The 15,868-nt window shown below is 41.0% G+C and overlaps 1 long non-coding RNA gene across 1 annotated transcript in view; it reads right to left on the bottom strand.

Moving 5' to 3' along the window:
• Window positions 1-503: 503 nt before the first annotated feature.
• Window positions 504-15,868, bottom strand: part of LOC124294146 — a 162,878-nt gene continuing 147,513 nt past the window's right edge. The window contains exons 11-15 of the long non-coding RNA XR_006904034.1: window positions 4,150-4,335; window positions 3,735-3,923; window positions 3,490-3,631; window positions 1,727-3,402; window positions 504-694 (exon numbers count right to left, since the gene is read on the bottom strand). This is a non-coding gene — a long non-coding RNA (uncharacterized LOC124294146). The remainder of the gene's footprint in view (window positions 695-1,726; window positions 3,403-3,489; window positions 3,632-3,734; window positions 3,924-4,149; window positions 4,336-15,868) is intronic.

Here is a 15,868-nt window from a genome sequence, read left to right as displayed (position 1 = left end):
GAGTTCCTTGGGGTCCAATTGGTCGGGGAAGAGTCACACGAATCAATTTTGAGAGGAAAAATTTTTTGGTAAAAAAAAAGGAAGGTTAACCCCTTTGTATTTCTGGCGAAAATTTTCGCGATTTCCAAAAGTGCTGGAATAAATCAATTGTGGCACTATTCCGACGTAATTTTGCGAGAGAAGTCGATTGGGCGCAATGTGTATAGACTGCGATCATCGCATCAAGAGTTACATACAAAAAACCCGAGATTCCGTAGTCTTGCCTTAGCTCGTACCCATACGGTGTTCTTCATCTGCAGGTTTCAGTCTAAGAATTCAAATTCGTCCCAAAAAATCGAAATTCTCAGGACCACCCTGTGGCCAACGGATTAATGTTTACGGCTGAAATACATAACATTCGTGACGCGTTCTTGAAACGGTGGTGAAAAAAAATACATGCTCTCGCAGGATAAGATTTATGATGTATGTTTTTGTATTATCTTTATTTCATGTAACCTGTATTTAAATAATTACAAAGTCAATTTACATAGTTTCATCCTTGTAATTCCTTAACTGTTGGTCGTCCGTTGTTCCAGATCTTGTTTCACATTTATGAGGGTCCAATTAGTCTCAAAAGAATCATACAAATCCATGTTGAGAAGCAAAATTCTTAGGTTGAAAATGTATTGGATTCGTGGTTAAAATTTGGACCATTCTGAAATATACAATCAAGTCTTTAATTCATTACGTCGACGGAATTTTGCGAGAGAAAACCGTCGCGTGCAATCTCAACTCGCTGCGAATATTTGATCAAAAAGATACAGTCGCAAGACATGAAAATTTCACATCAGCTGGCTTTTAAAGTAGTGGGGAAAGCAATTTACAAAATTATAGCTACAAAGTTACAGTTTCAGTTTATTAAATATGTTCTATATCTGGTATATGCGTTCGGGTGTCAGCGTTCCATACTTTACAAGATGTTAAGTACTGTTGAACCGAAGGACGAAAAAAAAATGCATTAAAATTACTGAACATTAGATAAAACATCTAACTATTATACGAGGTAAAAATAATGCAATATACGTTAAGGTGTAGGTAGAATCTGAAAAATGTTATACGAGATAGTCATTATTGTAGTTTGTAGGTTGAATTTGAGTTCAGGCTCGCGTGCAAGTGCAATATAGATACATCTGCGAAATTTATGACAGTGTATTCGTACGATTTTATACGTACGACAACTTTCATTAACATGTGCGGTAAAAACTTTCCTGCACTGATAGAAAACGTTTGCGCATTGTCAGGAAAGTTTGCGCTCTGCTGGCGGTGTGCAAAATCGGTCGGACTTTCCGTCACAGGCGTAACAAAAAATAGAGGACGAGACGAACTCGCGCGAAACTCTCCTTTCGGTTCATGCTTCGCTTCTCATTCGATGTGCGGGCACTGCTACGTTTGCGCACTAGTATCGAAATGCACTATTACTAAATTTCTCGGGTCCATTTCGTCTAGAAGGGTTTATTCGAATTGAGTTCCGGACGAAATGATTTTCGCAAACACTATCAAAGTTGAGGCTGACTCTTTATTACCTCCCGGGAACACTGCCGACTACGATTATTTATATAATTCTCAAAGCAAATATCGTCTGCCGTTACAACAACGTAACATGTAGTTTGAACTCCGGAAGTAAATTACTTTAAGATTAGTTAAATTAACAGCTAGTTAATGTATATATAAACTCACGAGACCTTACCGTTCTTTCATGCTGCCCATTGACCAAGAAATCAAAACGGCATCAACTGCGAAATAATTTCCACCGGATCCACGTTGAGTTCTGACATAATCCAGAACGTACCCTGCACTCATCGCTGCAGATAAACGATGTCAAAGTGGTATCTGACGGGCAACGGTGTGCTCGATCATCTCGTTAATTGAAATAGCCTGAGAACGATGGAACGGTGCAGGGATCAGATAACTATCCTATTGTATCGCGAATGAACCCCATCGATATCCGATTGAATCGAAGTTATCGGTATGGTTGGCACGTCGAGGTCGGTTGGACGTACCGCCGTTCTTAGAAAAGTAGCTTTAATGCTGCCCAATTCTTCAGGTTCTGAGGGAAGAAGGAGGAGGAGGGTGGGGGCCGAGAAAGGGAGATCACGATACGGAGGATTGACGGATAGAAAGACGATCCTCGGGTCGAACAAGCACCTTTTTTCCTATGTTAAGATTCGGCGTTATTTTGGGCCGTATGGTCAATCGATATTAATTTGTATCAGTTTCAAAATTCTACGACACGATAATTTCATCCCTTTTCAAGGGATTATACACGAGGCTCGTTTTGTTCTGCCGACGATATTAACGTGTCTTACGTAGAAATGATAAATAAATAGTTAACGTACTCGCGGAGATAGTTATACTGCTGAATTATACGAAATGAAATGATATACCGCACTATTTCCTTCCCTCCACGGCGTTCATAACGTATTCCGGGAACGTAGCCAAAGAGGAGACCCTTGATTTTTAACCCCTCGACTTTCAGCCCTCGTCGCAGTCCCTCGACTCCGAACCACCCTCGTTCCGTTGCAACCCCATCGCGGGAGACATTCCGGAATGACTTATCAACCGGGCTACTGGGTTAATATGAAACGAATAGCGTTGAAATATTTCTTTGCCGTATTTATACCGATTCCTGCAGGCGAAAACGAGGAGGCGAACGGTACGCGGAACGGGCACGGAGATTTCTGTTTATCTTATTCATTTCGCGCACGTACTTCACCCCTGTCCCAAAATTATAGAAATCAAAAGTTCCAGCGCAGAGGAGAGATGAGGCTGAACTTTCGGACTTACTATTCCGAAAACGTCAACTTTTCAACGAGCCCTCGCAGTAGTCGGGAGGATTGATTCGGGGGGAGGGGAGAGATTTTCAATCCTAATTCCTAGTCTGTCGGCACAACCTAAGCAGTACTTCTCCGGGTTTTCACCCAACAAAGAAGCTTGGTTTCATTTATTCATTTATCGACTACCTCGTACATTGTTATTGGCTTTGTAAGTAACTTGTAATTAAAATAAATTCTTCATTACCCCGTCTACTCTTCTTTAATAAATTTTCTTCTATTATCGACAAGAGCTTGAATTTTTTTTTTTTTTTTTTATCCACTTACTCTTTTCCTGCAGTATAATATTATACGCGAGCACGATCTGCGCAACGTCGAGGGTAAAAACTGCCCCTAATAAATTAAGCTAATTGCATTCCATAGACGGAGTTGATGCTTGCAACGTGAAACCGGTGAATCAAAAAAGAACGATTACAGATACAGGGCAAGTATACGATAGATAAATTATTCCGTGGATTACAGGATAGAGAGTTTGAACTTTAAACCTACAATTATCCTGCATTAGAAGTATCACTCCCTCCATGCCATGATTCTGAAACACAAATTGTATAATCAGGTTAAGTGTCCTATTAGACTAAATGGATTTTCATTCGGTACACATGCATATATGTACACACACCGTAGATATCTTAAATTTTAAAGTAGGGGGCATCCAACGTTCTATATATATATATATATATATACAGTGCCAATTTGTGAGAGCACCCCGCGTCATATGGGCTGTAATCAATTTATTATTCCTTGTTAGGATAGGGCGTCGCCTGAAATATAGGGAATACGTTAAGTTTTTTTTCCTTTTTTTTTTCTTGCGCGGCAAATATTTCCAGTTCAACATCGCTCACGATCACGGGTAAAAGGGCTCACCCCTCATCAGCAATTCGCGAAATAGGAGGTCGAATTCGCCGGTTCTTTTATCCTCCTCCTCCTCCTCCTACTCCTTGCTGCGAATTGTGTATGTAGGTATGGTATACATAAGTACCGACGTAATATCCACCGGTGCAGACGTTTCCGACGTATTGGTGACTTATGATTGGCGCTTCGGCTCCGCGCCCGCTGCAAATAAAAATGTTAATGCGCCTTTGTTACACTCCGGCATACATTATGGAGGAGCGGAGGAGGGATATATATATACATCTATGTATACCTCGGGAAAATTTTTCTTTTTTTTTTTTTTTTCTTTTTTTTTCACGAAAATTTAAAGAAGCGAAACGGAATAGGTAATATTATTACACCGAACGGGGGTGCTTGCCAAGGACCACGGTTAAATGGTTCTCTTTACCTTTTCCCTTCTTTGTGCGGGCCAAACGTCTTTTACGCTTCTACTCTCACCGCCTCGAACTCCTCAACGGTGAGAAATAACCCCGGGTAGGCAGCCGGCTTCTCGTTTCTCAAACTCGACGACTCCGCGAATTATTCAACATACTCTAAAGTCCGCACGTCTGAACCGCGGTGGAAAGATCTCAGCCTGATATTGAAAAGGGGCCTCAGACCATGAAAATTCATAATAATTACCTAAGCTCTACTCATCGGTTTTACGCGTGAAAATGATTCGCTGGAATTTTTTATCGAATATTATTGATCCATCAGGATCATTGGAGAGAGCATTCAGAAACAAACGTACAATGCAGATGAGAGAAAAGTCTCATTAAAAACATGCTCGCTTTACGTGAAGCGAATTTCTTGCTACCGAGACATTTCCCGCATATGCATGCTGCATTTTTTCCAGATGATCTATCGATCCTGCACGGATCGCTCTGCGGTGCCGTTAGCTTTTCAAACAGACCTGAGTAAATACTGGCCGAATTAAAACATCCTGTGGGGCAGTTACTGGGTTTGGGGTAGCAAAAGGAAACTAGGGAGCTAAGTCGTAAAGGATTGGGAAAGGCGAGCCACGGTTAGGTTAGGTTAGACGGCGTCCGATTATTCCCCGTTTCTATCTCGGCACCCAATTTCGCTCGATCCATTGGGGATTTTAATTAACTAACCACGCTGCGACATAACCGAGAAAGCCTATCATCGAGTATTTACTTGGTTAAATCGGAGCCGGATCGAAGAGAAAACTTTTTTCTTTGATTTATTTCTCAACGGAGTTTCTCTCCACTGCAGTGGATATGGCAAAAGAATGCGCGACTTCGATGAAAAAATATTCAGACGATTATCTGCGTGGGATATTGGAGTATATATTAAATTATACCTTTTTATTATTCTAACTCGAGTGGCTGTATACCAGATGTCGTTTGAACATCCCAATCAAAGAAATTTGCATACAGAAATTGGCGAGTTAAAAAAAGCGTCGAGTCGATCAACTCCCTCGATAGTTGATCCTGACCCGATTCGACGATTCGTATAAAGGGATTCGAAATGCAATTTCATCCAGGACTGTTCTCGAGCGGGAAATTTTTTTTTTCTGGATCAAAATTTTCAAGTTTATTTTGACACGGGGCAGGCAACCGTGCCGTCAACAAAGCAATGCATTCCACGGGGTTTATTTGACGTGATTTATAAAGAAGTAGAGAGAAGGGGAAAAAAAAAAAAACAAATACATAAGAAGGACAAAGCTCGCTCGTTGGGTAATATGAAAAAAGATTATTAAGTTTATCGAGCCATATTTCCTTCGTAGAATGTACGAAATTGGGGTTGTTTAGGAGGCTGAATACCGGATTTTGCATGATTGGATCTATTGTGAAGCGTTTTTATTACATGCCTCTTCTTTCCCCCGAGTAATACACGTCCTACCTGTAAAGAATTAGGTATTTTGCGACAGGCGGAAATGGCGCTGTTCAATTAAATACACTTCAGGGGCGGCGGAGGTATTTTTCGGTAATGATTGACTTCGCAGTTGAGAAAAATACACACCTATTCGCGTACATATAATAATAAGATCGACGGATTCCAGCCCTTGCATGCGGCGAAATTACCAGCCACCCTTTTCTCTCCCTCATCCACGATTATCTCCGAATTTTCGAGACGATATAGATTTTGGCCAACAATGAAATTCACAACTGAACTCCTTCCGACCTGGTCGAACTGACACCTCTTGTCCAAAAAGTAATTACGCCTGGCTTAAAATCCTTAATTTCTCGGTGAAAGGGTGAAGAATTCATCTCCGTTTTGCCCTCTCTTCGAATCCACCATTCCGCTCCGCAGATCCTTTATTCGAATTTTACCCAGTTTACGCGTCTTGCATCCGCACTGAAGAGAGAGAGAGAGAGAGAGAGAGAAAAGGAGAGAGAGTCAACCCGTTGTTTAAGACAATAATTCCCGTAACGGGATTATCAAAAGTGTTAAGCAGTTAAATAACTCAACACTTCGAAGGGTCGGTGAGCGGCCAATCGAAAAATCCCGGTACTCAAGCCAGCTCCTCGTCTTTAACCCTTCTGCCAATCACTCTCACCCCCTTCTATTCTCTCGGTTTTAAATCCTCAACATCACCGGCAGCATCTGCTACTCGCTGATTAGGCGAATGAAAAATGAAAAAGAATCGAACGTCTTCATTTCATCTTTCACGTCTCGTCGCTGGTTCAGATTCCGAGTCACGTATGTAACAAGCAAAGTTCTGATATGAAAAAAGAAAACAGAAGTAGAAAAAAAAAAAAAAAACGATACCAAGAGTCGCAAACGTTTTATTAGAAAAATTGCATTCAACCCGGCAGTTTGATCGATGCGGTAATAATTTTCAAACGCAACACCCAGTAGATTCAATCTAATATCGTGTAACAGGGCGACAGATGTCTCATCTCCTGCATATTCATATATTCGTATTCATATTCCTGTTGCTCTCTGCTGTATAATACCATATATATGGTATATGCCTGTACATATACATATACATATATATATATATATATATATATGTATGTATATATATATATAAGGCTCTGGGAAAATTCATTTAAAAATATATTCGATTCACTTTACACACATATACACATGAGTCACGAGTCAGGCGCGAAGCGGTTGGGATTTAGCCGGTTCTATTATTTTGAATAATTTTAAGGAAGCTTTATGGGACGAGTGCGGCATGGTGACCGCATGAAAATAATTAAACGTGGAGGAAAGATGAAAGAGCTCTACGCGCATATTGCGTATGTAATAACATGCGAGTCGGTTTCAATTCTCGACAATTTAAATTTTTTTATTTACTTTTTAGTCATATACCTAACGGTGGAAATTCGGTGCTGTTGTTAGCTGGTATTAATTACCGAGTTTTGTAATTACACCGAGGCGAGACAACAAAGCTCTCCAGTCTCGCGAAGGGTCTGCTTCGAGGCAGAACTCTCAAGTCCCGAAATCACGGCGGGCGGGCGGGATGCAGAACAATTCGGAGAGACAGAATTATATAAGCTCTGCAAAAGCTTGGCTCAAGCTCTGAAACAGTGAAGTACTCAACCGGCAATCCTCTAATCTCTCAAACTTGCATTATCTATGTTGGTCCACGTACTCCCAACGAATTCTCTGCATCATCTACTCGCAGATTTAAGAGGACACGGAGTAAAACGGTAATGCGACATTCGTTCCCCGAGATTATTCTTCGTCTTTTGATTATTTTTTCATCAATTTTGAACAGACAAGAAAAAAAAAAAAATTACCATGCCTAATGCGTTAGACTTTCGTTGACTTTTTCGCAGAATAACTGGGGTCGTCGGTATATTTCGCTGTTATATATACCTGTATATTGAACGATCATCGAGTGAACTTGGAACTGCGGGATAACGACGGTAAATTAATGGCATTGGTATTTGTGTTTTGTAAGAGTTCGAATAAACATTAGAATTTGAGTGGCTCGCAGGGTAGGCGAGCTCCGCTTCTCGTTCAAGAGTGAATTCAAACAGCCCTCTTGCGTGCCGAGTAAACAGTCGGTTAATGAATTAGTCGCTGCGATTTGACTGAATAAAATGTACGCGAGAGTCCGGGTATGAAGGTAGCGACTGATTTTTCTGTTAAGAGATCGGCAAACACTTCTTGGGGGAAAAAAAAGCGAAGAAAAACAAGTGTACCGAAACTAAGAACGAGATCTTTTGGTCGAAGAAGCGATCTCTGGCTCTCTCGGGCACTGCCGTTTGAGAATTGTGCCTCGAAAAGGACGCGAGCGAGCTGGTGAATACCGATTTCAGTTTTCGGGTTGGGCACAAAGCGGACTCCCCTTCAATCTTAATAATCTATTATCCCGTCTGGAGAACATTGAGCCGCACGAATTACCCCAGTCGTTACGCCTTAACAAAGTTGCCGGATTATTATCCCGGCAGTGTATCGCGATCGGAGATAGAATACGAGGCCGTAATGCCGAAGCACTGTTTCGCTGATAACGCGATTCCGTCGAAGAAGTTACTCACCGTAACATCGAATCACGGTTATGTGAAGGAGGGACCCGGCCACAGGAAATTGAAGCTAAATCTGCGAGGTTGAAATTCTCGAGGAATTACGGCGAGGCCGTGGACCAGACTGAAGAAAATTTCGTTCTTTATTGTCACTAGAAAATTCTCGTAAAATTCGCATCTTTGCTATAATGGTTTGAATATATTATGTTGGAGACCCAAGGAAACGGTGTAGCAGTAACCGTTTAATGTGATCATAAATGCCGATATTGCATTTTCCGGTTACTGTACCTTTTCAGTAAAGTAAAGCTTCGACGTCAACATATCGTTAGATCCACCGTCATAAAAATATAACACGAGTTACAATAATTAAAAGGGATTTAAGTATACACTAGATTTTCTGGTCAAAACTACAAAATCCATTTTGTACTCAGAATCATATTTTTTAAGGTTAAGGTAAAAAAATTTAAATACTTAATGATCGTGTAGTTAATCGTATCTAGGAATTTTTATTAACCAGCTATTTCTGGCATTAATCCTTAAGGGATTCAGCCATTGAGAATAAGAAGAATAACCATCGGTTGTTTGACGAAAAAGGATTTCTATGCCCACCCCGACAGTTTGTCAGCTAATTTATTTATTTGTCTGACAATAATCTTGGACGAATCAACGCACGCAGTATAAAAATTGATGCATCCATAAGGTGGCGGTTCGTTTTACCCCCCGGGTATCCAACCTCTGCGGTATAACCATAGTGGAAAAGACTGCGGCGCCGCGACGCCGGGGCGTCAATCACTTCCAGCACCTCTGGGAACACCTGGTCAGGTGTTTGTTTGCCTAGCCGCCTCAGAACGACGTTCATTCGCCGGTTGCAAGGTGAGTACGAAATGTCTCGATGCGTTATTTAGTCGTATTAACATAATCTCAATTACGGAACTTGCGAATTAAGGATGTACAACGCACTGAAAAATAATTATTCGCAACATGCACGCAAAGTCTCCAACGCGCACAGATTTATAGATCGTGGATGTAATTAGCCTGGAGGATAAATTTGAGATCGAGAAGCAGGCTTTTCTTTTTTTACATACTATAGAGAGAGGGGAAAAAATGGTAACTTTTTACTTATAGGCACACGCAAAGATCGAGAGTGGTAATTTCGTCGCACCGTTAAATCGCCTGATAAATCGATACAGAAATTAGGAAGGCTTCTAAACACCCAATGCGCAGGAAAGACCGTTGCTAGGTGGTGTTTGCAAGCGTGTTCCTCAGTGTCCACCAGGCGTTAGGCGCACCCGTCAAGTCTATAAACTCTACGCCTAGACCGCCCCTCTTGTACCGTTTTAAACCAGCTACGTCAATATGTAGATTATAGACGAAGGTTCGTTCTCTCGTTTCTGGCGTAGAGCCACAAAAATCAGATATATAGACAGCATCGGCTTTGCCACGCAATTTTCAGTCGGCATGGAGCCAGATTTTATTCCGAATCGATGATCGAAAATTGACGGAAATCGACCTTGTCTGACTCTTTATTCCCTCCTAATATTTATGAAATAGATAAGGATGGTCGGACGACTTTCGGGATTTATTGATCCTTGGAGGAAATAATTTGTCAACTTTAAGTATCGTAGATGGGAAATCCAGAGTTTATTCTGCATGCGTTAAGAGAAAACGATGTATTCAAAGCAAATTCTTTATATCTATCATTTTCAAAACTTTCCGTTCTCTGACAATGAGTGTGTTTGGATTTTAACGATTTCAGGTAAATATAACTTGGATGATTTAAGAAAGGGAATTAGAAATTACGCATTTCATACGTGACCAGAAATCGATCCCATATTTTAACCGTTTGCTAATCGTAAAATTTTCTTCTTCCACCCCCCCTCAATAAGTAAGCGTTTCCTGAAATTTCGACAAGATGTCTACCATTCCGTAATTGGTCCTTTGCTATCCGAACCAGAGGACGAGGTACGTTATTTTAATGGCAAGTGAAACGCGAGGAATAATGCATAACGAGCCAATACCGGGTTTCGGGAGGAGAGCCGAATACACTGTAAACAGGAGAGTAAAGAATGTCTGGGGGTTGGTATTTACGGGAACGGGAAGAAAGTGGGTACAAGTAAAAGTTGGTACGAGAACCCGATACCGGCTCTTAGGTTCAATTATTATCGGTAACAGGACCGAGATTCATCCTCGTGTTACGAGCTCTTGTTTGGGAGAAATCAGAGCGTCGCGGGAGCCTCGAGGGGGGCTTGTTTCCAACTTTCGAGGGCGAGACGAGACAGCCGAAAACCCGAGGGATCAGCCGAACTCCAGGAGTCTGCAGAGACTCGAGTGACCAACCGGGGCTTGATCACTTCGACTCATCTCGCTAACGATAAGTGATCTTGCTACACAGAGACAGACAGAGTTACAGCGATTAGATCGCGAATAAGGCGAATTTATTGCGTCCTCTTATCCGCGCATCATCTCGAATTTTCCATCTCGTTTTTTCGCACCTTCAATCTCGATAAGACGCGTCTCACTTCTTCTCTCGCATTTACTCCGTTTTCAATGTAGCTATAATTGTGCTACAACTATTTTTTAATTATGATTTGACGGTTTAACGATTTAACCCTTTGAGGCACACGTTATTGTGTCCAGTCAACTATTCTAACAATATAGTATTTCACAGTTTTTGCAGTCGCTGATTACCAAACTGAAATCTGATTTCAAAAATTTAAGATGACAGATCCAATATGGTGGATGAAAATTTCAAATTTGATCGAATACGGTCAAAAAACTCTATGCAGGAATTTTTGGGGTCTTTGATAGGATTCGTTATACTGTAATATCAAAATCTGATTTCACATTCATAATTAGCGACTCCAAAAAACACCATATGTATAGTGGGGTAACTTTCTCGGAAATGAATTATTCTTTTAATTTTTACGATTTTTTTCAATCAATTTGTTTCTAACAATAATAATTTACATTATATCAGAATAATTACTCTCAAGTATTGAAAACCTGTCGATAAACAAAAAGTTATACATAAAATGGACGTAACATAGATGATAAGAATACTTACCATTAGGGCTCAAAGGGTTAAGGAGCTGTGATCGTATATTGATAAGAAATGTTGTAACGAAATTTGCTAATATTTTTCCACCAATTCACGTTACTTAGTCGATATTTCGACCGTTCTATTTACCCATATTCTTTGTTCTCGGATTCGGCTAGTTCACCCCTGGTTTTCTCCCCTTTCCGAAGGCCCGTCGCTCTCTTTTTCATCCTTGTTCGCCGCACATCCTTGCCCCGCGTCCTTAATGTAATTCCAAAAAAGCGTAACGACAAAGGATCAATTTTCCGTTATCCCCATTGTCACGAATATCTGGTGCCGATGGTGCTTCAGTCGCACAATGACACTTGACGAAAAACCTTAACTTTATTGACTCTTCCTTCTTTAAAAGCCAATCAAATGCCTTCGATACTTGCCGCGCGGATTCGGACCCTCGATCATTCATCAAATAAAAATCTGGGCACTTCGCTCGTCGTGCTTCACAGTTTACGACCTCTCGGAAAGAAATTACGGACCTCGAGTGCCTCGCGAGGAGCTAGGATGAGAGCGAATGGGGCGAAATCGTTATAATTGTTTCACAATTCCGCAATTCCTCATGGCGGGGGTTTGATTGTTGCGTACATTTATGTCCACAGTTTAGGACCGCGATTATAGGGGGCGAAAAAAGTTCCGGAAGCTCCAAATTCCGAATATTTTGATGGCGAAAGTTGATGTAAAAAAATCAAACTTTAACGAAACATCGAAATTCCGAATGATCGCAGATTTTCAGATTTATGAATTTCTGGCTTGGTGAAATTTCACCGCTTTGATCTTTCTTTGTTTTTGATTTTTGATACTTTCACGTTCGGAATCCAGGTCATTCCGATTTTCGGTTTTTCTGATTTTTTACACCCACTCGTTGAGTAAACTTCGTTGTGTGAGTGTATTTTAATTTTCGGAATTTCGCTCTATCGGAATTTTGAGCCGTCGGCTTTCCGACCATTCGAAACTTGGTTGTTTGGTAAAAGTTTGATTTCCTTACCTCAACTTTCGCCCCCAAAATAATTCGGAATCAGGCGCTTCCGGAACTTTTCAAATTCGAAACTTCGATCCCGGCCCGATTTTAGGTACAGTGCATACGGTTTTCGCGAAATTAACCCAATCACGCGGCACAAATTCGCGAGTTAGACTGTAGAATTTGAGCGAAGCGGTAAGAGAGTAATCTCGAATTATATGAATTCTCTCTCCTCCCACTCGAGTCTCGTCGATTCAAGACGCCCGCCTCGAGGCCGAGACACGACCACAAAGAGAGGCGGACGTGACGCTAGACAGACGTGAGATTTTCCCTCTTTCAATTCAGCAAGCGTTCCAGGGGCACGCATATCTTCCTGTACATGTGTCGGATAAAATCGGGAAGGTGCCGCTCGACGTAGCGCCAAGCACCACTTGACGTCCCGACGTTCTTCTTCCTCTTCTTCGCGACGTCAGCAGATCGCGGATCGCGGATTTGAGAGGCCGGAAAATCCGAGTCGGGGAATAATATACGAATATTGAGACACTGGGCGAGGACTGTCGCGCTCGTAAACCACGCTGATATGAATGCGGATTGCTCAATTTCGCCACCCGCGGTTTCCGCTAACCGTTTTCAGACACCGGAGCACCGCACCGTCCCCGACCATTAGCCCCGGATCGCGAAATCGCCATTGCTCATTCTCCCCTCATACCTGCTGCGGTTTCTCGAAGAAAAATTATCGCCGATACGGTCGCCAAATCCTCCAAGACAAACCGAAGCCTGTGGATATATGATCGCGGGTCAAAAGTCACCTCGAATCGTGAGGTTAAACTGAGAACATGGTCTGAACTTTGGATGCAAGCACTGAAAAAAATTTTATTTGTGTAGTAACTAGAAAAATTTAGTAGAACAGGTATCGTTAAAATAAAACTGTTTGAATATCGTTGGAATTACGAAAAACGAGGTACGCCTAACAATTTTGCGCTATTGCAGCGCAAAATCAGTTCGTGAGGTTTACTCTACTTTTTTAGTTAAACAAGGCTTTAACGTCAATTTATTCTTGCACGAGCATTAAATTTTCGCAACAGTTGAAAGAAAGTATAGCAACAGCGATCGTAATGATAAAGAATAGTAACGGATACTAGACTTTCCGTTAACAGCTATAAAACTAATTTTCATTTTCTACCTAGAACTATATTTTTCGATTGTGGTAAAAAATGAAAATAGTTAAGGACTGAGCGGTAATCGGAATTATAAATTTCTCTCAGTGTATCCTGGAAATGGTCCAATTTGTACATGGTTAAATTAACGAATGGTAAAAACTGTAATCTACAGCCAAGACTCCGAATAGTCGGAGTTCTAAATGGTCAAAATTTCAAATGTCTGACTTTCCAAATGGGACAAATATCGTTTTCAAGTTTTTGAAGAAAATCATCTCAAACCCAACCGTACATCAATCTTTTGTATACGTACATCAATTACAAGAATTTTTTGCAATATTGACGGCTTAGGAATTCAACCATTCGGAGTTTTGAGTAAAAGGTATGTTTCTTATACCAACGATATTCGACTGAACTTTAACTCACACGAGGAGTTGAGAATGCAAGTGACTTGAGTCAGTTCACCCTGATTTTTCAGGACAATGGAATTTGGATTTTGAATTGAGGTAAAAAAAAAAGTGGAAGTTTGACAACATTTTTCCGGACAAACGAATTCGCATTTCAGATTCACCAAAGTCCAAACTCTTTCGTCCTAATAAATTAGGTCAAGCTGACTTATCCTCAACCCGTCACAGAGCTTCGAAAAGCCCGAAAGTTACCGTTTCGGAATCCACCGAGTTTTAGTGGCTGATATAACGTTTCTCCTACGCTACAAAAACTTCCTTTCTCACCATACACAGGAATGTCTAAAAGATGTCGGACTCGGAGTGCAGCAGCGTGGAGAGCAAAGATGGCACGGAGAACGAGGAAGCCGAAGTTTCAATCGCCTCCGAGACACCGGCTGACGACAAGATTGCGGAGTTTGAGAAGCTTTTGGAGACGATAATGGAGTCGCGATGTCCATCTTCGGAGGATGACGAGGATGCGGGGGATGATGGAGAGAAGAAGAAGAAGAAAAAGAAGGAAGGTAGAGTATACAACAGTTAATTCCGAACGTCCGTTTGTGTCAAAAATTTTGTCCACCCTTCTTTTCCTTACCTCTCTTTTTCTCTCTCTGTCTCTCGGATTGTTTTTCCCTTATTTCTTTCGTTCCTTTGAATTATTTGCATTTATCCGAAGCCAGTTCTTATTCTAAAATATTACTTTTAATTTTATCATTACTTTGCTTTTAGCTTTTTCAGATCTGTGAATTCTTTTCCTTTTTTTTTTTTTGTTTCTGACGATTGTTGACGTGTAATATGATTTGAATTTTTCTACCGTAGAATAAATAAACTCTACACATCTATCTCCCTCTTTCGCTTTCCACACCTTTTCACTTTCCAGGTCGCCAGCGAAGAGAAAAATCTATAAAAATCTCCGGACAGAGTTACTTAAAATTTTTAATCGTGTACCCGGTCTTTCATCCTCCGGCGAATCGCGTCCCGTTCCTAACTAATTATTTAAACAATTTTATACATGCGTGTTCCCGTATACAGGTTAAAATATAACGGTAAGAGTTTTAACTGCGGGGAGAGTCTGGTAATATTTTACGAGGGTTTATCAAGTACCAGAGTCCTCCGGGGAAGGGGCTCCGAGTTTTTGGGGACTGCGGCAATTATCGGAGTTTTTCGCTGCCACGACTCGCCGAAGGGGAGAAGCGGAGAGTCGGCGAGTCGCGAAACCGTCGGGGGTGGAGGATCGGGGGGCGGGAAAACCCGCTAAACGCACCCACGGCACGTAAAAAAGGATTACTGACCGTATGTAGCCGTTGCCCGCCATTCCCGAGGGTGGTGGTGGGGGCCGAATCCCAGGTAACCTGTTGAGAGCTTCTCAAGTGGTGAAAAGCTACGCACGTCGTATATAACGAGGCGCAGCTACGCCGAGGGCGGATTAGGGATGTTTCAGGCGTAGAAGCCAGCGAAAAAGGGCGAAAACACTACGAGGAGTAGATAAAATCGGGGTTAAGAAGCGATGGTAAAATTGCGTGAGTTTAATGTTGGTGAAAAAAAATCTCTTCCCGATGAATGAATCCTTCAAACTGAGCTATGTAAGTAAATGAACGTTATTCGAGACAACGAAGATAAAAAAAAAAAAAAAAACTAATAATAATAATCACGCGATAATTTAATTTCACTGGAATGATCAATTATAAAATTAATATTTGTATAAATGTTGAAATGGTTTTGTTTTAAATCTTTTTCCAACCGCGTTTTGAAGATAATATCATTATTTGAATAAAATTTCATTAATTTGAATTTAATCACGACATTTTCAATTTCTTTATCAAGTTTCGGTTTTTGGTTTAGACTGTATAATAATGCGTTGATAAAATGAGTTTCAGAGAGAAAAAAAAAAAAAAAAAAAACGGGAGCAAAAATTGAAGTATTGGTTTGGGATGGATCCCATTTTACAGAGAATAAAGAACATATTCGCCTTCAAATTTGATATCAATGGTCCATAATGCGTGGTGAAAACATGTTTTGAATGCTCAATTA

This window comes from Neodiprion lecontei, chromosome 4 (genome assembly GCF_021901455.1).
Source record: "Neodiprion lecontei isolate iyNeoLeco1 chromosome 4, iyNeoLeco1.1, whole genome shotgun sequence".
NCBI classification, from domain to species: Eukaryota; Metazoa; Arthropoda; class Insecta; order Hymenoptera; family Diprionidae; genus Neodiprion; species Neodiprion lecontei.
Note: the sequence above shows the minus strand (reverse complement) of the source record. Positions and strands in the feature narration are given on the sequence as shown.